Below are 27,074 nucleotides of genomic sequence, written 5' to 3'. Positions count from 1 at the left end.
AAATATATGATTTATTTTTGTACTTATGAATTATTTGAGCTTATATGGACGTGGAGAACAAAGGGGTGGTCGGTTATAATAAAATCTCGTGACAATTATTCAGAGTCACTTTATATGAAAGGAGAACAAAAAACCAAAAATAGAGGAAACAACCAAAAAAGCTTTTAACAGAGAGATTCTCTTATTGGAAGTTTATGTGTATAGACTGTGGTGACCACATCCAAAACAAGACAAGTTCTTTTGTCAGTCTCGTGACCTTTTGTTCCTTACTTTTCAATCTATCTAAATGTAACCTCATATATAATACACCCCTCTGAAAGTACCTTTAGTTCATTGCCAAAACTATTTATATCTTGGTTGATACTTTTGTAATAAACCTAAAACATTAGAAACAACACGAAAATCCTATAAATTACAAATATTTTTGTAATTATAGGACAGAAAAATAATTTACATGTGTTATTTCACTTTCACTACCTACAAAATGGTGGAATGTAAAATTTAGAAAATAAAATTTATTATCCTCTCTAATGAACCGGCCGGTTCATCCTCAAATCCTCGCCCAGCTTGACATAATAATTTTTTTTACTTTTTTTCGAAATCAGCAGTTTGCCATAAAAATTTTAATTTTTACTTGAAGATGAATTTTGTAATTTTATGAAAATTTGAAAAACTTCAAAAAGTTGTTTCTCAAAATTTTCGTTCAGATCACTCACAAAACTTTAAAAACAATCCAAAATTATATCTATGTCCAAACACAATTCTAATTTTTAAATATAATTTTCACATGAAAAAACCTTTTTTTTTATTTTTTTTAATTTTACAATTCTTATGTCCAAACGCTTTAACAAACTTGCCCAAGCCAAAGTGCCCCAAAAAAAAAAAACAAGAACCCAGCAAACACAAATAGATGACAACACGAAATTCACAGCAATTTAGATAGAAAAAATCGAAACCCAACATAAAAGCAATGTTGGAGAGCAGATTAATTTCAATGTTGAGGCGAAACAAGGATTCGGGTCAAATGATTTCATCAAATCTTGGAAGATGGGGTTTTACACTATCCAAGATTTCAAATGAAGCTTCATTTTCGACATTGAATCAACACAGGCTCTTAAATACTATCCCAAAGCTTGCTCCTTCTAGCAGAAACTTCATTAGTAGAACCATTGCTAACTGTGGTTTAAGATCTTTTCATCACCTCAATCACAAGGTTCGATTTTGTGCTTATCTTTCAGAAAGTTGTCTTTTTTTTACATTTATATATGCAGAAAGTCATAATACTTTTTATTTATAGTTGCATAATATTGGCATGAGATGATATTCCTGTAACCCCCACTTTTTTGGGACTGAGGCATATAGTAGCAGTAGTAGTTGTTGTTGTTGTCGTCGTCTTTTCCCCTGTAGTTCAGAGGTGTGGCTAGTTATATACAGAATCATTCTTGGATTATGTCACCTTTTTTGCTAATTGAACATGATTTGTTTTATGGGTCTTATGACAATTCTATTAATCTTTGTAAGTTGTGTGATGGATTCTGTCAAAGGCAGATCCAAAATTTGAACTTTATGGTTTCGGGATGCCACTGAAACACCACTGGCCATTGGAGTTACTGGGTTTAGAGTTTAATATTTGTACATATTTAGTAGATTTCTTACACATATACTGGTGGGGTCTGATGGCAAGCAACCTCCACTTCCAACCAAGAGGTTGTGAGTTCGAGTCACTCCTAGAGCAAGGTGGGGAGTTCTTGGAGGGAAGGATGCCGGGGGTCTATTGGAAACAGTCTCTCTGTCCCATGGTAGGGGTAAGGTCTGCGTACACACTACCCTCCCCAAACCCCACTAGTGGGATTATACTGGGTTGTTGGTGTTGTTGTTGTTGTATACTGGTGAGGTCTGTACCAAGTTACTAGGTTCGGCTGAACCCATAGCTTATACTGTACGTACTAGTTAATTCATTTTTCGAGGGTTGTCTTGGTTTTGGATTGACTAATTTGTACTTAACTATGCTTTTTTTTAATAGGAAGTATTTTATATTCTTAGAGTAGCGATGGTTATGATCTTTTAGCTAGTTGTTGCTTTGATTTTTACAAGTCTAATTGCTTTTACCCAATAAGTAACAGCTAATGCATTGTGACTTATTCTTTGTTCATTTTTCTTCTCCCCAAAATGCTCCAATTTAGAGTTACAATTTTGATGTGGTAAGTTAAAGGCATGCGTTCATGTGTTGAATAGGTGTATGAATATGCAAGAAATTTCGAAGTGCTTAAGTCAGATTCCTTTCCTTTATGTCTTGTTTTGGGGTCCAAAAAGTTCCATTACGGCAGCCAACAGGGGTATCTGTATTGATTTCAGGGTGTTCATAGAATGTTTTTCAGGAAAATTTCTTCAGTGGCAGCTTCTGTAGCTGAAAACAAGGAGGGATTAAAGTTTCTTGTGACTGCTGGACCCCATGCCCGGAAAATGGTTGGCATATGGCTTTTTGCATCTGCTGCTTGGGTCTTCAGTATGGTTGTGCTTGGTGGTGTCACACGGTTGACACGTTCTGGTCTATCAATGACAGACTGGAAATTCACTGGGAGCCTTCCTCCTCTAACGGATGAAGATTGGTTGGCTGAATTTGAGAAGTACAAACAATCCCCCGAATACAAACGGTCAGTCCAAATAGCAGTATGTGTCTATGCACTTCAATTACTCTAATTTTAGCACAGATATTTTTTGTTATGAGTTTATGAAGATTATTATTGAATCTTATTTCTGGAGTTATTTTTGTATTGGGTTGCCTAGTGCTTTGACTTAAGTTTTAACCCTTACAGTGTGAACAAGGGGATGAAGGTTGAGGATTTCAAATTCATATATTGGATGGAATATGCACACTGAATGTGGGGAAGGGCCCTTGGTATAATGTTTGCACTTCCGTTCTCATATTTTTTTCTCCGTGAGGGATATATAACAGTAAGACTTGGACTTAGACTTTCTGGACTCTTTGCTCTTGGTGCTGGACAGGGGCTTATCGGTTGGTGGATGGTGAAAAGTGGTATAGAGGTACCAAGCAAATTGATTTCATTAATGCCGTTCTTAAACTCACATAAGACACAGCGTTCTTTAAGTTTTGATTAAATGATTATTTTTTTTCCCGCAGGAGCCACCATCTGAGTATGTTGAACCAAGAGTAAGCCCTTACCGTCTTGCAGCTCATCTTACCTCTGCATTTGCTATTTATTGTGGACTCTTTTGGACGGCTCTTTCTGTCGTTATGCCTGAACCTCCTGCTGAATCACTTGCCTGTGTTTGTGGGGCTGCAAAAGTTAAGCGGCTTGCACTTCCCGTGGGCATCCTTGTTGGAATTACTGCTATCTCAGGAGCTTTCGTTGCTGGAAATGATCTCATAATAAGTTTGGTAAAAGGGAATTCATCTAAATATTGGCTGAACGAATTAACTTCCAGGGCCGAGCATTTAATACTTTTCCAAAGATGGGGGATACATGGATTCCTGATGATATCTTTAGCATGAAACCTATTATGCGCAACTTCTTTGAGAATACGGCAACAGTTCAGGTAAACTTTTGTTTCCTAACTTTCCAGTTTATCTACTTTTTAAAAGATTAGATATTTTAATCTTGGCATGAAATCTATCTCCAAAGTTAGCACCATGAAGAAGAGCTGGTAGAAAAGAGTGTAGTTATGGAGGTCGTTTTTTATGCTTCTAATCTTGAAATAGAGGATGCCTATGCTCAATGCTGAAATTTAACAAAGTTTATTCCTTTGCTTACTAAAAGAGAGACGGCTACCTTGTTACAACTTCACCGCAGGGAAACATTTATTTTTATCGCAAGACTGTCTCAAGATGCCTGTTGCGAGCACGTGATTTTTGCCCTATATGAAATACTCCTATAAATTAAAGAAATAAAGTTTTCCCAATTATTTGCAATTTTATAGATTTTTTGTAGGATTTTTTGTTAATTGTTTGCATTTTTGTGCACGTTTAATTTCCATTAAAAATCATGAAAAAAATGCCAAAAATACCATGCATTGCATTTAGGTTTTATTTTTACATTCTCAAGGTTAATTAGTTAATTATTTATTTTATTAGAAAATAAAAATCACAAAAAATGGGCCATTGTTGCATTTTTAACTTTAATTTTAGAATAGTAGTTTTTCTCTTTTGATTTAGGATCAAGGAATTTTTATAATGTTTATGAAATTGATTAATTTTACAATTTAGATTAATTTAGGTTTTTAATTAAAAAAAAGAGAAAAGAAGAAGAAAAAACAAAAAGAATAGGAAATAAAGGGTTAATTGCAAAAGGGCTGTTTTAATTCAAATTGGGTCAGTCCATACCCAAATCTTACCCCAAACCCGCCCCAAATCCAGGCCCAAAGTCAGCCCACCCGGTCCAGGTCCCCCCCATCACCAAACGACACCGTTTCTGCCTCTTTCCTTCACAACCATTGAACTTGTGTGATCCAACGGCTGTGAACTGGGCGCCCATTTTATATAAAACAGTCCTTAACTAAACACCCCCCCCCCCCATTTTGAACTCCATCAGTTCAATCCCACCCAAACCCTAGCCAGGCCCAGCCGCCCCCAAACCCCACCAGCCGGCGGCATGACTCCAATTGACCCCAAGTTCATACCACACAACCACCACCTAGCCCTGGTCCCTAATTCGTCACTGTTGTCCCCAAAATCCCCATCCGTTGGCCCCAATTTTGAATCTAATCCAGAAATTGAAGAACCCTGATTCTTCGTCTTTCGAAGTAAAAACGGATTTCAGTTGATAATGAATCAAAACTCATGCCAATCGATTGTTCTCCGTAAGAATAATCGATTAGCATCAATTTCGATTCATTTCAAAGCCCATCAGATTCCATGCAAGACCAAAGACCGGCAAAACTTCGTCAAATGATACCGTTCGTCAAGTCGCTCAAATGTTTTTGGCAAAATACAGTATATATCTCTCCCTTTTTCTTGCGTGTCCATTTCTGTTCTTCCCGTATCAGTTGGTCCATTTGTTTGTTGGTTGACCTAATTTTTTTTTTAAATAGTTTGTTTTGTATAATTGCATTAGGGTTAATATTGTTTTCTTATTCTCTGTTTTGGTTTGGCTGGTTCATTTATGAATCAAATTTCTTATTTTCTATCTTTGGCCCTTTTCTTTTCTTCTTCTTCCTTTTCTTTCGATTAGAATGTCCAGTTTAGCCTAGGTCTTAATTTGAGTTTGATGCTCATTTTGTTGATTGGGCTTCTACATTAGCTGTGTGGTCATCGCTGACCCGGTTAAAGAGGCCCATTCATATGGGTTTGAGTCATGGGTCAATTTGACTCATGAGTGATTTGTTTTGGGGAGTAAATACATGGCTGTCAGGGGGTACTTTGGATAATTTAGGTCTAGAGAATATTTTCTGTTAAGAAAGAAGTTTCTCGAGGATAAGAGAGAGACTTGCATGCTAAGAAAGACAGGGGTTCAGATATTTGTTTTAAGGGACTTGGGGGTAAAATAAAAGATAGGGAGGGCCTAAAGGTGAATAAAAATCAGGTTCTACTGCCCTAAGCCCCTTCTATAAGAATCTCATTTTCCTAAATTCTAGGGCAGAGACGAGAACACCTAAAAATAGAAAAACGGATGAATATCTTTTTCTGAAGAAAACTACTATAGTTTGGAGCTGGATTTCCTTCTTTGGAAAAAAGTTTAGGAAGTACTCACTCCTGGGTTTGCTGGTTTTCTAAAGCTGAAGCATGATTTGATTTAGAAGCTGTTGTGTGGTTGTCATTGCTGTTCCCCTTGCTGTTGATCTGTTGCTGCTGTTTCATCCAAACTTCAGGCTTATTTTCTCTATTGTTTTTGATATAATCAGGTATTACTTCTTACCGGAGTGATGCAAATATTGTGTTCCGTTGAATGAAGATTACTTGAGCTCACCTCTATTTAAATATGTTTCCAATTCTATAGTGGTGTAGATATTCACCTTGTTTAAATGTTGTAAATGGGTGTGTTTGTTTGATGCATTTAGATGGTGATAGTGTTATGGGTTGGACTCGTTGGATTCATGCTTGGATATTTCACAAAGGGTTATAGTTTATTTTAATTGGTTTGGTTTATTTGTATTCATGTTCTTGACTTCAAAGTTTTGATCCATATTTTCTGTCATGAACTCCAGTTGATTGCTAAGCACTAGTAGATGGGACAATGGTGTTTGCCTTTGTTAATCCGTTTCAAGCATGGGATGTATATAGAAAATTTTCTCTTATCACTGTTGGAACTCATATTTACGGGCTGTGGAATGTATTATGAACTTGTTTGAACCATGCTGATTTGTTCATATTCTTTTGATCCTTTGGCTAGGGTCGTCTTTTAAAACGTCAGCATGTTGTAGGTGATCATTTTTTGATTTCGGAGGTCAGTAGTTCTATTTTGTTGTTAAATTTATGGTTGAACCAATGCTTAGTTCCTGGTCTGATTTTGAAACTTGGAACACCAGCCTGGTCATTTATATGATAAAGGATGCTAACAGTAATGCATTTGGGGTTAAGGTTTTAGTATTGTAAATTTTAAGATACAATTTTATCTCTTTTTTTGTTAAAAACAGTAGTTTGTTTGGAAAATTTAACTTCTGTTAGGGCTATGGCGCTGATTTCAATGTTTTACTTACACTACTTCACCTCATTTCGATTCTTAGTTACCTGTTGCTTTCGAAATTGATGTGATCAAATCTGAATCTTAAAACTTTTAGCGCTTTTCACTTGTCATGATGTCTATCATTACCTTCCTTATCAATGTCAATATAATCCCCTAGAGCCTACTTTCAAGCCCCAGATCATTACTCCTACACCCCTTATTTCGACCTCCTTGTTGAGACTCAGAAACCACCTAAAAACCCAGAGCAGGAGGAGATGTTTAGGAAGGTGAGAAGCCTGGAACAGTCGCTCAGAAACATGCAAGGGTTGGGAGGTCAAGTGAGCGTAGCCTACAAAGATCTGTGTTTGTTCCCTGACGTACAGTTGCCTATTGGGTTCAAAATGCCCAAATTTAACTTGTAATGAGAGGAGCCAGTGGGAAAGATGAGCTGTTAATGGCATACTTTAGCCAGAGTCTGAATGGCGTGGCATTGGAGTAGTACACTCGTCAGGATCACAGCAGATGGTATACCTGGGATGATTTGGCCCAAGCATTTGCTCGTCATTTCCAATTAGGGGTGGGCATCGGTCGGTTCGGTTCGGTTTTAAATATTATCGGTTTTGCCTATCGGTTATCGGTTTACAAATATCATAACTCGATAACCAAACCGATAAGATATTGGTTATCGGTTTTCGGTTAATCGGTTATTGATCATTATCGGTTCGGTTATCGGTTTACCCGATAAGGTAAAACTAAAACTAAGAGTGCTGATTGCTGAAGCTGAACGCTGAATATTACCTAAAATTAAGAGTGTTGAACGCTAATATTTGTACAAAGTAAATTTTGTACAAAGTTTATTGGAAGCTGCTATATATGACACTTCAAGCTAAACTACAACTGAGTAACAAGAATCAAACATTTGAAGACTGTCAATGAGATTTAAACTTCTATTCAGTATCAAGAATCAAGATCTTGTGGCAGAACTACAAGCATTTGAAGACTGTCACAAAGCTGCACATAGAACAACAATTCAAAGCTGCACATAGAAAAATTAAACACATATTGCCAACACCCATAATCATATAATCATAATTTTAGCAAAAAAGATTAAATTTTTGCCTCAAACTAAACATACCCAGTGGCCAGTACCTCAATTGCCCACGTACTCAATCCTTATAGGCTTCACCAACTTGCGCAACAAACAACGCTCAACATGCCTCATTTTAAAATCTTAAAATGAAACACATATAACTACACATAAAAAAAAAATATGATAACAGAAAACTGCACACAAAGCTGCACATAAAACCAACATTTCTCACAATAATTTCAGTTTAAAGTTAAACTTCTCACTGAATAATTTCAACACACAAAGCTGTACATTTTTTGCCTCAAACTAAACATACCCAGTACGGCAGTACCTCAATTGCCTGTGCATACAAAATGCAAACAGCTCAATTTCCAATCTAACAAAAATAGGAGATAAAAAGATCCCAACTTTCACAACCCAAAAACAGATGTATACACAGTAATGTCCAAACTCCAAAGTAATAGTTCAAACACATTAATAACAATGCAAAGTAGTATCAACCTTAGGATTAACAAGTCCAATTGTCCAAAGTCCAAACATAATACATAAAACAAGATGACAATAACTACATCTTACTTTCCACCATCCATCATCACCTTCTTCAATCCTTTCATAGTGACTCCAAACATGTGAGATAGCTTTGAGACCACAAAGTCGAGGCATGGTTACACCTATTAAACATAACAAGAAAATATATTAAGCAAGTAATATTTGTAATCATACTATGTATAACATATAAGTTGAATAATTAACTTACCAAAGTTTTAACTTACAACTATCTAAGATTCTACATATCATCATCGAGACAACAGGGTCCGCGTCGTCTTTCTCTTTTATGAAATTGCTAATGGGAGATGAAAATTGCTCCATATTGACTGAAGAACTAAATGCAAAACAACAGTTCCTTAGCCCAAGCTGGGTGCAGCAACCCCAGCAAATATCTTTTATGGATCTGCTGACAAGAGAAGATCATGAACTTGAGATGTTTGATTTGGATTCTACTAAACATGATGTCTTTTGATGTTCCTTCGCCTTGAGTTGATTGTCTGTACTTTTAGTTTTTGATGGTGTAGTAGACCAATTATCAATGACAAACTGACGTTGTTTGATACTAAACGGCATGGCAAAATGATCTCTATTTAGTAATGAATGGATCAACTATCTTAGCTGCAATGCTTACCTGCAAATCATATATATATATACACACAACTAAGCCTCAATTGATCATAACTAGTCGTAAAAATAGCCGTCCATTTAATTTTTTTTAACTAAAAATAGCAGGTGGATATATATATAATAGCACATGTGCAATATGTGTATATCTATGTAAAATCTATGTATACCGGTTAAATAAAGTAAAGAGTGATGTTGGATTCCTCATGTGATCAAGTCATTTACAAGTGTACATCAGACGACAATTATAATTATCACACTTCACTTCTTATGACCACCAACAGACAGCAAATTAAAATGGGGAACATAAAATAGAACTGTACGTACTACATGTATATATATTACTCTAGATATTTCAATCTACGATCTGCTTCAAATTAAACCACAAGTCAAAACTCCTTTGTACTCATAAATTTTTACAGATGATATTTGTTTCAAATTAGCAAATTAAAAATATTCAAGCGTTAACATATATATCTTGAAAGAAAAAATATTCGAGAATTAGGAATCAAGAAGCAAAACATGCAAATTATTACAAAATGATAGATGGGGAGGCAAATGCAATTTTAACATTAACGATCGAATTCTCCGGGTGTTCATGATTCGGTTTGGATCAAGCAAACTCAGATATAACTACATATTTAGCTTAATTGATTGATTTTTATCTTTAGTGCTAATATGGAGCAACAAAGCTTAATTGATTTGGTATGTTGGGGTTCCAATCTCAAAGAGATAAGTAACATAGCACCATTAATAGCATGGGATCTGGTATGTAGACATGACACAATTTGCACAATATGTGATAGTGCACCTGAGACAATTGAACATTTGTTCTTTGAATGCCAATTCTCTAGAGCTTGTATGCAGGTTATTGTAAACTGGTTAAACATTGGAATACAGAACACTGCATTACTCAGTCTAAGGCTCTAAGCAGCAACTATCAAGCAGAAAGGAAAAAGGAAATCAGTGCAACACCAAATTTTCAGGATGTTACCCACTAAATTTGCATGATGTTATAATATAAATCAGTATAGTATGAAAAAGGAAACCAAACAATCAGTGTAGTATAAATTCAAGAAACCAAACATTTTAGGGAAACTAAGACCAATCAGTCTTAGTTTGGTCCCGCTTTTGCGTCCTTTCGATTTCCCATTTAGTTAACTTCTTTTGTAACCCCCACTCTTTCGAGCTTCATAAAAAAGGAAAATATGCAAAAATTGATTTCTAAGATACCAAACTAAGACGAATTCAGAAATGGGATATGAAACACTAACCTTAGTGCAACGCTCTGCCGGAAAAAGATTTAGAAAACTGAGTTTTGACGGGCTCAGTCGTGTGGGCGTGACTGCGTGAGTCATGAGGCAGAGAATTGGTGAGGGCTTGACTGCTTCAGCCGTGTGGCCGGTGGCGGACTGGCAGAGAACTGGTGAGGTTTGACTTCTGAGGGTGAGGACTGTGGAGGAGGAGTGAGGCTTGAGCTTGAGCTGGTGAGGCTTGAGCTTAACTGAGGAGTGAAGAGGAGTGAGTGAGGCTGTGAGGCGGACAGCGGAGAAAGCAAAGCACTATATGAAATAATGAAAATGAAACCCTAGTATTACTAGACTAAAGGGTATACTAGTAAATTAGTAAACTCTTATTGGGTTATCGGTTTACCCAATAACAGATTTGATAAACCGAGCCCGAACCGATAACCCAATAAGAAATTTTTTTTTACCCGTTACCGAACCATTAGCCCAATAATCCAATACCGATAACCCAATAAGTAATTAACGGTTCGGGTTATCGGTTTTACCCGATATATGCCCACCCCTATTTCCAATACAACATCAAGATTGTTCCAGATCGTTTGTCTTTGACTAAGATTGAGAAGAAGCCTAGTGAAAGTTTCAGGGAATACGGTTTCCGCTGGAGAGAACAGGCATCAAGGGTTAACCCTCCAATAGAGGAGAACGAAATGGTGGAATACTTTCTTCAGGTCTTGGAGCCTACCTACTTTGGTCATCTGATTTCGGCCATAGGCAAGTCTTTCAATGAAGTAGTAAAAATGGGAGGAATGGTAGAAGAAGGGCTCAAGTTAAGCAAGATCATGAGCTACTCTACTATTAAAGCAACTACGCAGGCAATCCAGAATGGCACCGGAGGCGTGCTTGGGAAAAAGAAAAAAGAGGATGTCGCTATGGTCGTTTCAGGGGATTCTCCTACCCACTACACCCAACCTCGACCCTAGCTTCAAGCCTATACCTCAACTCCATATAGTTCACCCCAACACTACTTCCCACCACCAGAGCCTCAATACTCAGTCAGGCCACCCCAATATCACGTCCATCATGCACAGTCATATGCTCAACCCCCTCCTCACCCGCAATGGCGTGAACCAGCCCCACGAAACCCTTACCTACCACCACAAACATACCGAAATTCCACTAGTCCAAATTTTCGAGCCAAGCCAGAATTCAGGAATGAAAGGATGCAGCGAAAGAAAACCTTGGGGAATCTTATACCAGCTTATTTCAAAGATTGAGGCAGTTGGATGTTCTGAGGCCAATTGAGTCAAAACTACCAAACCCCCTCCAAAGAACCTAGACTATTCTCTCAGATGTGCGTACTGTTCTGATACTCCGGGGCACGACACAGAAAAGTGTTGGCACTTGAAGAACTCCATCCAAGAGCTCATTGATACGAACCAGATTGTGGTCCAGAGCCTAGAAGCACCCAACATCAATCAGAACCCATTGTCGGCCTATGCCGAAACGCACATGATTGAGATAGTGCACAAAGATGGGAAGCCTAAGAAGCCTTCACAATCTGTCATGATGATCCGGTCTAGTGAAAGTAAGTCGGTCAAGGACCTGGTTATCATAAAAGCAACCTCTTTGATAGTTGAAGGATCGGTGGACAAGTTGAGCATGCCAAATGATAAGCCAGTTGTGGTAATTGAACAGAGGTCCCCAAGTGATGTTGTAGCAAAGCAAGAAAAGCCAAAGGTGATCGTGCCGGGGTCGCAAGTAAACCAGTCATAATTGTGGAGGGTGCTCGCACAGACCCTATCATTATCAAACCTGTGACCCAACTGCCGGCAGCTGACACCAAGGCTATCCCATGGAACTATGAGCGAGTGATAGTGACCTATAAGGGAAGAAAGTGAAAGAGGAAGTTAACGAGGCCTAGGGATTAACTCGTTCGGGGAGATGCTTTGCCCCAGAAGAGTTAAGGAAAGCTAAAACACTCAGAGACAATCCAGTTCTAGTGAAGAAACAGGTCACTGAAAAAGAAGCAGAGGAGTTTTTGAGAAAAATAAAGGTACAAGATTACTCCATCATAGAACAGTTGAGAAAGACTCCTGCTCAGATTTCCCTGTTATCATTGTTGATCCATTCAGATGAACATCGCCAGGCCCTGATGAAGATTCTGAACGAAGCTCATGTCCCCAACAAAATCACTGTGAACCATCTGGAGAAGATTGCCAATAAGATATTTGAGTCTAACTAGATCACATTCTCTGATGATGATTTGCCTCTGGAGGGTACGGTAAACAATCGATCCCTCTATCTCACAATGAAATGCTAAGAGTCTGTGGTCACCAGGGTGTTAGTTGACAATGGTTCCAGTGCAAACATCTGCCCTCTCTCTACTCTGAACAAGTTAAAAGTTGATGATGAGAGGATTCACAAGAACAACATATGCGTCCGAGGTTTCGACGGTGGAGGAAAAGACTCGGTTGGTGATATAGTGCTTGAATTAACAATAGGACTGTCGAATTCACCATGGAGTTCCAGGTACTGGATGTGGCTGTTTCTTACAATTTTCTGTTGGGTAGGCCTTGGATACATGTTGACAAGGCAGTTTCGTCCTCCCTACATCTGATGGTGAAGTTCGAATGTGATAGACAAGAAATCGACGTACATGGCGATGAGAATTTATGCGCTTTCAATGATACCTTCGTCCTGTTTATTGAAGCTGAAGAGGATAAGGGGTCGTGGGTCTATCAAGTGTCTGAGACGGTGTCAGTTGAAAAGGTTCCGAAAGGGGAATACATTCCGGGTCCAAAGTTAGCGTCTTCAATCATCATGTTAGCAACTGAGATGTTGAGAAATGGTTTTATGCCGGGCAAGGGTCTGAGTGCATCTCTGCAAGGTATCGTGCAGCCAGTGTCCTTGCGTGAAAATCTGGGTACATTTGGTCTGGGGTTCAAGCCTACTAGGGATGATGTGAAGAAGGCTCGAAAGCTAAAAAAGAAGGCATGGTCGCTCCCTAAGCCAGTCCCACGTCTCTCTAAGTCTTTCATCAAGGCAGGGGTGGTGAAGCGTCCAGTGACAACAGTTCCAAGGCCGGTGGTTGATTTTGATGAGGAATTGGTTAAAAGGTTCTGGAGAGTCTGTTTGATGAAGTGAACATGGTAGAAACTGGGGAAGGTTCCAGCAAAGTGGATGTGCAGTTTGTTGGGCCAAAAGTGAAGATTAACAATTGGGATGCCACTCCTCTCCCTACCCGGAAGGAGTTTTGGTAGTTTGCTTTGTTTTCCTTTCAGTTTATCTGTATTATTCCATGGTTGTAATTCAGATTTTATTTTCCGTCTATTTTGATGTACAAACCCTTCTATCCTTTATTTTAATGAAATGCAATTTCCCTTTTCCATTTCTCCTAATAGTGTCATTTTCTTTTCTTTCCTTGTACAGTTCTTTTTATGATGGTTTCAATGACATGACATGCATGCGAAATCTTCAGCCAAGTCTTTTTGGCCAATCTAACTCTGAAATAATAATCCAAGAAATAGAGTGTGATGATGAAATAGAATATGATGAGGAGGAAGCATTTGAGGAAATTAGTAAAGAGCTAAGTCACTTTGAAGAGAAACCCAAGCCTAATTTGAATGAAACTGAAGCTATCAATTTAGGGGATCCGGATAATATCAGAGAAACCAAGAAAGTGTACACTTGGAACCACAAATTGGGGAGGAAATAATCAAAGCACTGTTTGACTATAAAGACATTTTTGCATGGTCATATGATGACATGCCGGGTCTAAGTACTGACTTGGTGGTTCACAAATTGCCCACTGACCCGGCATTCCCTCCCGTCAAGCAGAAGTTAAGAAAGTTCAAAGCTGACATGAGTGTGAAGATCAAGGAGGAAATCACAAAGCAGTTGAACGCAAAGGTCATTCGAGTCATGCGATACCCCACTTGGTTAGCTAATGTTGTGCCAGTACCAAAGAAGGACGGCAAGACCAGGGTGTGCGTTGATTACCGCGATCTCAACAAAGCAAATCCAAAGGATAATTTTCCATTGCCAAATATTCACATTTTGATTGACAATTGTGCCAAGCATGATATTGGTTCTTTTGTGGATTGCTATTCGGGATACCATCAGATCTTGATGGACGAGGAGGATGCAGAAAAGACAGCATTCTTCACACCATGAGGGACTTATTGCTATCGGGTAATGCCATTTGGTTTGAAAAACACTGGGGAAACTTACATGAGGGCAATGACTACTGTGTTCCATGACATGATACACAAGGAGATTGAGGTTTATGTGGATGATGTGATCGTAAAGTCAAAGCAACAGGCCAACCATGTCGGAGATTTGAGGAAGTTTTTCCAAGACTCCGCAGGTACAATCTTAAGCTTAACCCTGCCAAGTGTGCATTTGGTGTTCCATCTGGAAAACTATTGGGATTCATAGTTAGTCGTCGAGGCATAGAACTGGACCCGTCAGAAATCAAAGCTATCCAAGAATTGCCACCTCCAAGGAACAAGACTGAGGTGATGAGTCTGCTCGGACGTTTTAACTACATCAGCAGGTTTATTGCTCAACTCACAACAACTTGTGAGCCCATCTTTAAGTTGCTGAAGAAGTTCGCAACGTGTAAATCAAATAACTAGTTGTATAACAATTGGATTATTAAAAGCGGTTTAAAAGGATTAAAAATGCACATAGGTTTCAAAGATGATTTAAAATCAAATAAATAGGCCAATATTAACAGTTGAGTGACCGTGCTAAAACCGCGGAACCGGGAATGCCTAACACCTTCTCCCGAGTTAACAGAATTTGTAAAATAGAGTCAATCTTTCCTCGATTCGGGATTTAAACCGGTGACTTGGGATACCATAAATTATCCCAAGTGGCGACTTTGAATTTTAAATAAAATAATCTCGTTTCAATTGTCACTTAAATTGGAAAAAACTCCCATATACCCCTTCGAGTGGTAGAAAAAGGAGGTGTGACACCTGTATGTTTCTTTAAGTAATTGTTCCGGCATATTCAGTTTCTTTCTGCAAAAGGGTAGGAGGCAATGTGTTCTGGATTTTCCTTGTTAAATTTTTACATTTCTTCTAATTTGAACACAACAACAACAACAATAACAACCCAGTAAGAATTTCACTAGTGGGGTCTTGGGAGGGTAGAGTGTACACAGACCTTACCCCTACCCCGGAGGGATAGAGAGGCTGTTTTCGGGAGAATTTTGATTTGTTTTACTAATAGGTATTTCATTTGTCTCTTATGATAAAGCTGTTATGACAAAGTTTAAGTTTCTGGACATTGAGCCAGACTTGTTATATGCACTTTCTACAATAGCACAACATTGCCTTATCAAAATAAAAATAAAAGGCAACAGGCGGAAAACTATGATTGGAATGCCAGTTTAAGCATTTTTTCTTAATGCTGAAATGTGACGACCCGGCCAGTAGTCTCATGAGTTACCGCTCTGTTTTTCCCATTTCTACTTCTTTATGCTTTGTTTATTCGTGTAATGTGATATCGGGTTGGTCGAATCGAATCCGGAATGAATTTGGTAAGGTTTGAGACACTTAGTCTCTTTTGAGGAAGCTTAAGTTGAAAAAGTCAACCGGATGTTGACTTATGTGTTAGAGAGCTCGGATGTGAATTCTGATGTTCGGCTCGCTTCGGGAGGTGATTTTGGACTTAGGAGTGTGATCGGAATGGGTTTTGGAGGTTCGGAGTAGATTTAGGCTTGAATTGGTGAAGTTGACATTTTGGCAATTTTCGGTTGATAGGCGAGATTGTGATATAGGGGTCGGAATGGAATTTCGAGAGTTGCAGTAGTTCCGTTGTGTCATTTGGGATGTGTGTGCAAAATTTCAGATCATTCGGATGTGGTTTGGTTGGGTTTTCTATCAAAAGCGAAATTCGAAAGATTTTTGAAAATTTGGCTTGAATCCGATGTGTTTTGGGTGATTTGATGTTTGAGGCGATTTGATGATTGGAACATGTTTGAATAAGGTATTAGGATATGTTTATACTTTTGGTTGAGATTCCGGGGGCCTTGGGGTGATTTCGGATGGTTAACGGGAAGTTTGGATTGTTGTTGCAGCTGCTGAATTGCTGCTTCTGGTATTTTCGCACCTGCGGATTGGGGACCGCAGGTGCTGCGCCGCATATGCGAGAGAGGGGCCGCAGAAGCGGCCAGAGGTATGTTTGATTGGGACTACAGAAGTGGCTAGGAGAATCGCATCTGCGATGTCGCAGATGTGGGCGGGGAACCGCAGACGCGGGTGGCTGGGAACTTAAGTGATTCCACAGAAGCAGACGTAGAACCCCAAATGCGGTACCGCAGATGCGGTTGAAGTATCGCAGATGCGGAAATGTCTGGGCAGAACATAGAAGTTATTTCATTCGCGATTTTGAGCTATTTTCACCATTTCTACTTCGGCTTGGGAGCTTTTTGGACGATTTGGAAGAGGAATTTCAAGGGAACTTCATTGAGGTAAGGAATTTGGACTTAAAACTCGTTCTTATGCTATTATTACGCGGATTAGAGCTAGAAATCATGGAAATTAAGGGTGAAAATTGGGGAAACTAGGGCTTGGAAACTTAGACCTTTAATTGAGGATTTGAAGGACCATTTGGGGTTGGATTTGAGAACTTTTGATATGTATAAACTCGTGGGGAGATAAGGAACCTATTGATGTAAAAATTATTAAATTTCGAGATGTGAGCCCAGGGGTCGAGTTTTGGTAATTTCGAAATTTGTGTCGTATTTCGATTATTTTCACTTGGGCTTCGTTCCGTTAGCATATTTTGACATCCTTGTTCTGATTTTGGATAGATTCGACGCAAGTGGAGGCCGATTTGAGAGGCAAAGGCGTCGCGAGCTAGAGATTTGACCGGTTCGAGGTGAGTAATGATTGTAAATGATGTTCTGAGGGTTTGAAACCCCGGATTTGCACATTGTAGTGCTATATTGAGGTGAGGCACACGCTTAATGACGAGCGTAGGGTCGTGCACTATTGGGGATAGTGACTTGGTCCGTCCGATTGATGATTTTACCGCGTATTTGACTGAAATCTATTTGTTTTCATCATTATTTGGGCTGAATTCCATATTTGGACCTTGTGCCAACTATTTGAACCCTTCGGGATTTTTACTGGTATTTCCTCACTGTTTTGACTTTATATTTAAACTCAGTCATGTTATATTTTACTGTTTTTCGTACTCAGCCATGTTTACTCTGTTTTAACACTTACATGATCTTTCAAATGATATTTTGGGCTGAGAAACATGTTTTACTACTGCCCGAGTGGCTTGTAAGGATTTTGACTGAGTAAGGCCGAGGGCCTATGTGGTGAGGAAACATTTGATACTGATTATGAGGTCGAGGGCCTGAGATATGTACGCCACGAGGTGACTTGATTGATATGAGGTCGAGGGCATAGTGATGATGCCACGAGGTGGCTTGATATTGCGCTTGGGCCGTAAGGGGGCCCTTGAGGAGTTTGTACACCCCCAGTGAGCGCGGGTACCCATTATGATGTGAGATTGAGCCCGAGGGGCTGGTATTGTTCTATGTGATTGCCCGAGGGGCTGGAACTATTCTAAGATGTTGCCCGAGGGGCGGACTTGTTGATATTGTGCCCGAGGGGCGAGCCTTTATGTGTTTACTTTTCATAATTGACTGTCATTTACCTACTTAATTATTGAAAAAGGCTTTTCATGAAACTACATTTGATTTAAAGGATTTGTACCTATCGTTCACTGATTTACTGATTTTAAATGGTTTTACTGCTTCATTATAGAATGCTTTGTGCCTTACGTGATTTCTTGCTTTCAGTCTTTATTTACATTGTTACTCACTGAGTTGGAGTACTCACTTTACTCCCTGCACCCCTGTGTGCAGATTCAGGCATTGTTGATCCTACCAGTGCGAGTTGAGAGCTCCCGACGGACATTCGGAGTTCACGAGGTAGCTGCTTGACGTCCGCAGACCCGTGTTTCTCCCTATTTATCTTTCTATCTCTTATCAGACGTGTGTAATAGTTTGTAGACTCTTCAGACTTGTATTAGGTTATATAGATGCTCATGACTAGTGATACCTCGGTATCGGACTGTTTTGGGTTGTTCTTCCGCGTATTTATGATATTATCTACTACTTAGTATTATTTTATCATGTTTCGACTGTTTCTTAATGCTCAATTGTTAATAAATTGAAAAATGGGAAGTGTCGGTTCTCCTTGTCTTCACGAGAGGCGCCATCACGACCAGACCTGAGTTTAGGGTCGTGACAAGTTGGTATCAGATCCTAGGTTATATAGGTCTCACGAGTCATGAGCAGGTTTAGTAGAGTCTCACGAATCGGTACGGAGACGTCTGTATTTATCCTCGAGAGGCTGCAGAACCATTAGGAAAAACTTCATATTCTTGAAATTCTTGTCGTGCGAACTTGTTAATCCGAATACTAAACTTCTGTTATTTCACTCTCTCACAGATGGTGAGGACACGCGCTACCGGTCAGGATGGATGACCACCAATACCACCGGCTGTGCCCACCAGAGGCTAAGGACGCGGTCGTGGTCGTGGTAGGGGCAGAGCAGCTAAGGCAGCACCTGCAGATCCACCAGCTGCCCTAGTTCAGGATCAGGTCCCAGTTATTGATGCTCCTGCAGCACCAGCTCAGGCATCAGCTGTGCCCATTGTGATTCCGGGTCTTTACGAGGCCTTGGCTCAGTTCTTATCAGTTTGCACTGGCCTAGCTCAGGCGGTTTCAGCCACTACAGCCGCAGCTACTTCTCAGGCCGGGGAGGCAATCAGACTCCTGCCGCTTGCACACCTGAGCAGGTCGTGCAGGGACTTCAGATGTCGGGGGCACATCCAGCCTAGCCGGTTGCAGCTGCTCAGGACTATGTAGTTCCTGCTATGCCGGAGGATAAATAATGTAAGTTGGAGAGGTTTGGTAGACTGCAGCCTCCAAACTTCAGTGGTGCAGAGGGCGAGGATGCCTAGGGTTTCTTAGATAAGTGTTAGAGGATGCTTCGTACAGCGGGTATTCTGGAGATCAGCGGGGTCGCTTTCACTACTTATCAGTTTTTGGGAGCTGCCTTTACTTGGTGGGAGGCTTTTGAGAGGTGTAGGCCTGTTGGTGCAGCACCCCTTACCTGGCAGCAATTCTCCATTCTCTTTCTGGAGAAGTATGTGTCGTAGTCCCGTAGAGATGAGCTGCGTAGGGAGTTTGAGTGGTTGCTTCAGGGAGAGATGATTATGACGCAGTACGAGATGAGGTTCTCCGAGTTAGCTCGTCATGCTATTTGCATGGTTCTGACAGATAGAGAGAGGATTAAGAGGTTTGTTGATGGCCTCACTTATCAGCTTCGTATTCTCATGACTAGGGAAAGGGTGATTGGTGCTACTTTCGAGGAGGTTGTGGATATTGCCCGTGAGATTGAGTCTGTTCGTCGCCATGAGCGAGAGGAGAGGGAGGCCAAGAGGCCTCGAGGATCTGGTAGTTACAGTGGTACTCCTTCGAGAGGTTAGTTTCAGCACAGTAGAGGCCGTCCATTCAGGCATGCTCATCCAGCTTGCCCAGGTTATCGTGGGGCGTCATCGGGTCATGGTTCTCACAGTTCTCATCAGGGCCAGTCATCACTTAGTGCCCTTCCAGCTCAGAGTTCGTCTTGTACTCCATCGGTTCAGGGCTCTTCTATGCCGAGTGCATCTGCTAGTCACTCCGGTGCTAGGGGTTCCCTTCAGTCCCCTTCTCCAACACCTGGGAGTTGTTATGAGTGTGGTGAGATGGGTCATATGTGGAGGCAGTGTCCTCGTCGTCTTTCGAGTTCATCTCAGCAGAGGGGTCAATCATCAGCTTCAGCGCTAGTTACTTCACCACCATCCGCCCAGCTAGCTAGGGGTGGAGGTCAGTCAGCTAGGGGTCGCCCCAGAGGGGGAGGTCAATCAGGTGGCGGTCAGGCCCGTTTTTATGCACTTCCAGGCAGACCTAATGCTATTGCTTCAAATGCTGTTATTACAGGTATTGTTTCAATGTGCCACAAAAATGCCTCTGTATTATTTGATCCCGGTTCCACCTTTTCTTATGTTTCATCATACTTTGCTCATTATTTGGGTACGCCCCGTAAGTTTCTTGCTTCACTTGTGCATGTATCTACCCCGGTGGGCGATACTGTTGTTGTAGACCATGTGTAGCGGTCGTGTATGGTGTATTTTGATGTCATTTTGGGCATGGATTGGCTATCTCCGTGTCGTACTATTCTGGACTATCATGCTAAGACAGTCACGTTGGCTATATCGGGTGTGCCACGGATTGAGTGGCGAGGTGTGACTAATTATGTTACTAGTAGAGTGATCTCATTCTTGAAAGCCCAGCGTATAGTTGGGAAGGGTTGTCTTTCGTATCTAGCTTTTATGAGGGATGTCAGAGCTGAGACTCCCAGTATTGATTCTGTCCCAGTTGTGAGGGATTTTCCCGATATGTTTCCTGCAGACCTGACGTGCATGCCACCGGACAGGGATAATGATTTTGGTATTGACCTGGTGCCGGGCACTCAGCCCATTTCTATTCCGTCGTATTGTATGGCACCAGCGGAGTTGAAGGAATTAAAAGAACAGCTTCAGGAACTCCTTGATAAAGGGTTCATTCGGCCTAGTGTGTCACCTTGGGGTGCGCCAGTTCTATTTGTGAAGAAGAAGAATGATGGCACTATAAGAATGTGCATTGATTATAGGCAATTGAACAAAGTAACAATTAAGAACAAGTATCCTTTGCCTCGCATTGATGATTTATTCGACCAGCTTTAGGGAGCGAGAGTGTTCTCCAAGATTTATCTCCATTTAGGTTATCACCAGTTGAAGATCAGGGACTCGAATATTCTTAAGACAGCTTTTAGGACCCGATACGGTCATTATGAGTTCTTGGTGATGTCTTTTGGGCTGACCAATACCCCAGCAGAGTTCATGCATTTGATGAACAGTGTGTTCTGGCCTTATCTTGACTCGTTTGTCATAGTCTTCATTGATGATATTTTGGTGTATTCGCATAGTTAGGAGGAGCACGCGGAGCATTTGAGAGTTGTGTTGTAGAGATTGAGAGAGGAGAAGCTTTATGCAAAATTCTCCAAATGTGAGTTTTGGCTCAGTTCAATGGCTTTCTTGGGATACGTGGTGTCCAGCGAGGGTATTCAGGTCGATCCAAAGAAGATAGAGGCGGTTCAGAGTTGGCCCAGACCGTCCTCAGCCACCGAGATTCGCAGTTTTCTTGGTTTGGAAGGTTATTATTGCCGTTTGTTCAGGGATTTTCATCTATCGCATCGCCCTTGACCAAGTTGACTCAGAAGGGTGCTTCATTTGTATAGTCGGACGAGTGTGAGGAGAGCTTTCAGAAGCTCAAGACAGCTTTGACCACAGCTCTACTGTTGGTTTTGCCATCAGCTTCAGGTTCATATATCGTGTATTGTGATGCCTAGAGAGTTGGGATTGGTTGTGTATTGATGCATGAGGGTAGAGTTATTGCTTATGCTTATCGTCAGTTGAATCCCTATGAGAAGAACTACCCCGTTTATGATTTGGAGTTGGCTGTCATAGTTCACGCGTTGAAAATTTGGAGGCATTACTTTTATGGTGTGTCTTGTGAGGTGTTTACTGATCATCGTAGCCTACAACACTTGTTCAAACAGAAGGATCTCAATTTGAGGCAACAGAGATGGTTGGAGTTGCTTAAGGATTACGATATCACTATATTGTACCATCCGGGAAAGGCCAATGTGGTGGCCGATGCCTTGAACCGAAAGGCGGTGAGTATGAGGAGTTTGGCATATATTCTATTTAAGGAAAGACCTCTTGCGGTTGATGTTCAGACCTTGGCCAATCTGTTCGTGAGATTAGATGTTTCGGAGCCCAGTCGGGTATTGGCTTGCATGGTTTCTCGGTCCTTCTTATATGATCGCATCAGAGAGCGCCAGTATGATGATCCGCATTTGCTTGTCCTTAAGGATAGAGTTAAGCATGATGATGCCAGAGATGTGACCATTGGTGATGATGGGGTGTTGAGGATGCAGGGCCGAATCTGTGTGCCCAATGTGGATGGGCTTCGGGAGTTGATTCTAGATGAGGCCCATAGCCCGCGGTATTCCATTCATCTGGGTGCCGCGAAGATGTATCAGTATCTGAGACAGCATTATTAGTGGAGAAGAATGAAGAAAGACATTGTGGGATTTGTAGCTCGGTGTCTTAATTGTCAGCAGGTGAAATATGAGCATCAAAGACCGGGTGGCTTGCTTCAGTAGATGGATATTCCCGAGTGGAAGTGGGAGAGGATCACTATGGACTTTGTTGTTGGACTTCCACGGCTTTGAGAAAGTTTGATGCTATTTGGGTGATTATGGATCGGCTGACCAAGTCCACGTACTTCATTCCTGTGTGTACTACCTATTCTTCATAGCGGTTGGTAGAGATCTATATCCAGGAGATTTTCCGTTTGCATGGTGTCCCAGTTTCCATCATTTCAGATAGGGGCACTCAGTTTACATCGCAGTTTTGGAGGTCTGTGCAGCGAGAGTTGGGTACTCAGGTTGAGTTGAGCACAGCTTTTCACCCTCAGACGGACGGGCAGTTTGAGCGCACTATTCAAATATTGGAGGAAATGTTGCGTGCTTGTGTCATTGATTTCGGAGGGTCATGGGATCAGTTTCTACTGCTTGAAGAGTTTACTTATAACAACAACTACTAGTCAAGTATTCAGATGGCTCCATATGAAGCTTTGTATGGGAGGCAGTGTAGATCTTCAGTTGGTTGGTTCGAGCCTGGTGAGGCTAGGCTATTGGGGACAGACTTGGTGCAGGATGCCTTAGACAAGGCAAAGGTGATTCAGGAGAGGCTTTGTACAGCGCAGTCGAGGCAAAAAAGCTATGTGGATAGGAAGGTTCGGGATGTGTCCTACATGGTTGGCGAGAAGTTTTGTTAAAGGTTTAGCCCATGAAGGGTGTTATGAGATTCGGAAAGAAAGGGAAGTTGAGTCCTCAGTTCATTGGGTCTTTTGAGGTGCTTCGGAGGATTAGGGAGGTGGCTTATGAGCTTGCTTTGCCACCCAGCTTGTCGAGTGTGCATCCAGTATTTCATGTTTCTATGCTCCAGAAGTATATTGGGGATCCGTCTCATGTTTTGGCATAGTTCAATTGGATGATGATTTGACTTACGATGTGGAACCAGTAGCTATTTTGGGTCGTCAGGTTCGAAAGTTGAGTTCAAAGGATATAGCTTCAGTGAAAGTGCAGTGGAGAGGTCGGCCCGTGGAGGAGGCTACCTGGGAGACCGAGCGGGATATACGAAGCAGATATCCTCACATGTTTGAGGCATTAGGTATATTTCTTGATTCGTTCGCGGACGAACGTTTGTTTAAATTGGGGAGGATGTGATGACCCGGCCAGTTGTCTCGTGAGTTATCACTCTATTTTACCCATTTCTGCTTCTTTATGCTTTGTTTATCCGTGTTATGTGATATCGGGTTGGTCGGATCGAATCCGGAATGAATTTGGTAAGGTTTGAGACACTTAGTCTCTTTTGAGAAAACTTAAGTTGGAAAAGTCAATCGGATGTTGACTTATGTGTTAGAGGGCTCGGATGTGAGTTCCGATGGTTCGGTTAGCTTCGAGAGGTGATTTGGGACTTAGGAGTGTGATCGGAATGGGTTTTGGAGGTTCGGAGTAGATTTAGGCTTGAATTGTTGAAGTTAACATTTTGGCAATTTCCGCTTGATAGGAGAGATTGTGATATAGGGGTCGGAATGGAATTTCGAGAGTTGCAGTAGTTCCATTGTGTCATTTGGGATGTGTGTGCAAAATTTCAGATCATTCGGACGTGGTTTGGTTGGATTTTTGATCAAAAGCGGAATTCGAAAGATTTTTGAAAATTCGGCTTGAATCCGATGTGTTTTAGGTGATTTGATGTTGTTTGAGGTGAGTTGATGATTGGAACAAGTTTGAATAAGGTATTAGGATATGTTTGTACTTTTGGTTGAGGTCCCGGGGGCCTCGGGGTGATTTAGGATGGTTAACGGGAAGTTTGGATTGTTGTTGCAGCTGTTGAACTACTGCTTCTGGTATTTTCGCACATGCTGATTGGGGACCGCAGGTGCGGCGCCGCATATGCGAGAGAGGGGCCGGAGAAACAGTCAGAGGTATGTTTGACTGGGACCGCAGAAGCGGCTAGGAGAACCGCATCTGCGATGTCGTAGATGCGGGCTAGGAACCGCAGATGCGGGTGGCTGGGAACTTAAGTGATTCTGCAGAAGCGGATGTAGAACCCCAAATGCGGTACTGCAGATGCGGTTGAAGTACCGCAGATGCGAAAATGTCTGGGCAGAACATATAAGTTATTTCATTCGCAATTTTGAGCTATTTTCACCATTTCTACTTCGGCTTGGGAGCTTTTTGGACGATTTGGAAGAGGGATTTCAAGGGAACTTCATTGAGGTAAGGAATTTGGACTTAAAACTCGTTCTTATGCTATTATTACGCGGATTAGAACTAGAAATCATGAAAATTAAGGGTGAAAATTGGGGAAACTAGGGCTTGGAAACTTAGACTTTTAATTGAGGATTTGATGGACCATTTGGGGTCGGATTTGAGAACTTTTGATATGTATGAACTCGTGGGGAGATAAGGAACCTATTGATGTAAAAATTATTGAATTTCGAGACGTGGGGCCTGGGGGTCGGGTTTTGGTAATTTCGGGATTTGTGTTGTATTTCGATTATTTTCGCTTGGGCTTCGTTCCCTTAGCATATTTTGACATCCTCGTTCTGATTTTGGATAGATTCGACGCGAGAGGAGGCCGATTCGAGGGGCAAAGGCGTCGCGAGCTAGAGATTTGACCAGTTCGAGGTGAGTAATGATTGTAAATGATGTTCTGAGGGTTTGAAACCCTGGATTTGCACATCGTAGTGCTATATTAAGGTGAGACACACGCTTAATGACGAGCGTGGGGTCGTGCAGTATTGGGGATTGTGACTTGGTCTGTCCCGATTGATGATTTTACCGCGTATTTGACTGAAATCTATTTGTTATCATCATTATTTGGGCTGAATGCCATATTTGGGTCTTGTTCCAACTATTTGAACCCTTCGGGGATTTTTACTGATATTTACTCACTGTTTTTGTTGTGACTTTATACTTGAACTCAGTCATGTTATATTTCACTGTTTTTCGTACTCAACCGTGTTTACTCTGTTTTAACACTTACATGATCTATTAAATGATATTTTGGGCTGAGAAACATGTTTTACTACTGCCCGAGTGGCTTGTGAGGATTTTGACTAAGTAAGGCCGAGGGCCTATGTGGTGAGGAAATATTTGATACTGATTATGAGGCCGAGGGCTTGAGACATGTACACCACGAGGTGACTTGATTGATATGGGGCCGATGACCTAGTGATGATGCCACGAGGTGGCTTGATATTGCGCTTGGGCCGAAAGGGGCCCCTCCAGGAGTCTGTACACCCCCAGTGAGCGCGGGCACCCATTGTGATGTGAGATTGAGCCCGAGGGGCTAGTATTTTTCTATGTGATTGCCTAAGGGGCTAGTACTGTTCTGAGATATTGCCCGAGGGGCGGACTTGTTGATACTGTGCCCGAGGGGCGAGCCTTTATGTGTTTACTTTTCATAATTGACTGTCAATTACCTTCTTAATTATCGAAAAAGGCTTTTCATGAAACTACATTTGATTTAAAGGATTTGTACCTATCGTTCATTGATTTACTAATTTTAAATGGTTTTACTGCTTCATTATAGAATGCTTTGTCCCTTACGTGATTTCTTGCTTTCAGTCTTTATTTACATTTGTTACTCACTGAGTTGGAGTACTCACTTTACTCTCTGCACCCCTGTGTGTAGATTCAGGCGTTGTTGATCCTGCCAGTGCGAGTTGAGAGCTCCCGGCGGACATTCGGAGTTCACGAGGTAGCTGCTTGACGTCCACAGACCCGTGTTTCTCCCTCTTTATCTTTTCTTTCTCTTATCAAACGTTTGTAATAGTTTGTAGACTCTTCAGACTTGTATTAGGTTATATAGATGCCCATGATCAGTGACACCCCGGTATCGGGCTGTGTTGGGTTGTTCTTCCGCGTATTTATGATATTATCTGCTACTTAGTATTATTTTATCATGTTTCGACTGTTTCTTAATGCTCAATTGTTAATAAATGAAAAATGGGAAGTGTTGGCTGGCCTTGTCTTCACGAGAGGCACCATCACGATCGGATCCGGGTTTAGGGTCGTGACACAAAACTTCTAGACGTGTTGTTTATGACGAATTTCATTCTTGTCTTTTGCAGCTTGATCATCGTATACTTGCCACTGCTACTTTAGCTGCAATAGGTGGGTTATGGTGGTCAACCAGGAAGCTGGATATTCATCCTGCTGTACGACACTTAATCGGAAGCACCATGGGCATGGCTGCTCTGCAGGTATCAACATAATATTCCCCAATGGCTATTTCTTGTCTTTTTTAATTTAAAAAAATAAAATAATTTTATCATATAAAGTGGGAAACAATAGTGTGAATTGAACGCACACCAATTGTGTGGAAGACTTTCACTGGTACCAGTGTGGTTGAATCATTTTGATTTCAAATGCAGGTAACATTGGGCATATCTACTCTTTTTTCATATGTCCCAGTTTCTCTAGGAACTGCTCATCAGACAGGAGCTTTGACTCTTTTAACATTCATGATCCTGCTCAATCACACTGTGCAACGACCTTCTCCGTCACTTCTCCAAACGTTACCCTTCGTCGCGAAAATGGTCTGATATTAAGGGCAGCCCGGTGCACTAAGCTCCGCTATGCACGAGGTCTGGGGAAAGGCCGGACTACAAAGGTCTATTGTCCGCATCCTTACCCTATATTTCTGCAAGAGGCTGTTTTCACGGCTCGAACACATGACCTACTAGTC

General features: G+C 41.2%; 1 pseudogene; it reads left to right on the top strand.

The window, feature by feature from the left end:
• The first annotated feature begins 839 nt into the window (after positions 1-839).
• Positions 840-26,931, top strand: LOC107805254 (heme A synthase COX15-like; annotated as a pseudogene).
• The last annotated feature ends 143 nt before the right edge of the window (positions 26,932-27,074 follow it).

The sequence above is a fragment of the Nicotiana tabacum genome, chromosome 8, assembly GCF_000715075.1.
Source record: "Nicotiana tabacum cultivar K326 chromosome 8, ASM71507v2, whole genome shotgun sequence".
Taxonomy (NCBI): Eukaryota; Viridiplantae; Streptophyta; class Magnoliopsida; order Solanales; family Solanaceae; genus Nicotiana; species Nicotiana tabacum.
This window is presented reverse-complemented; position numbering and strand designations above follow the sequence as displayed.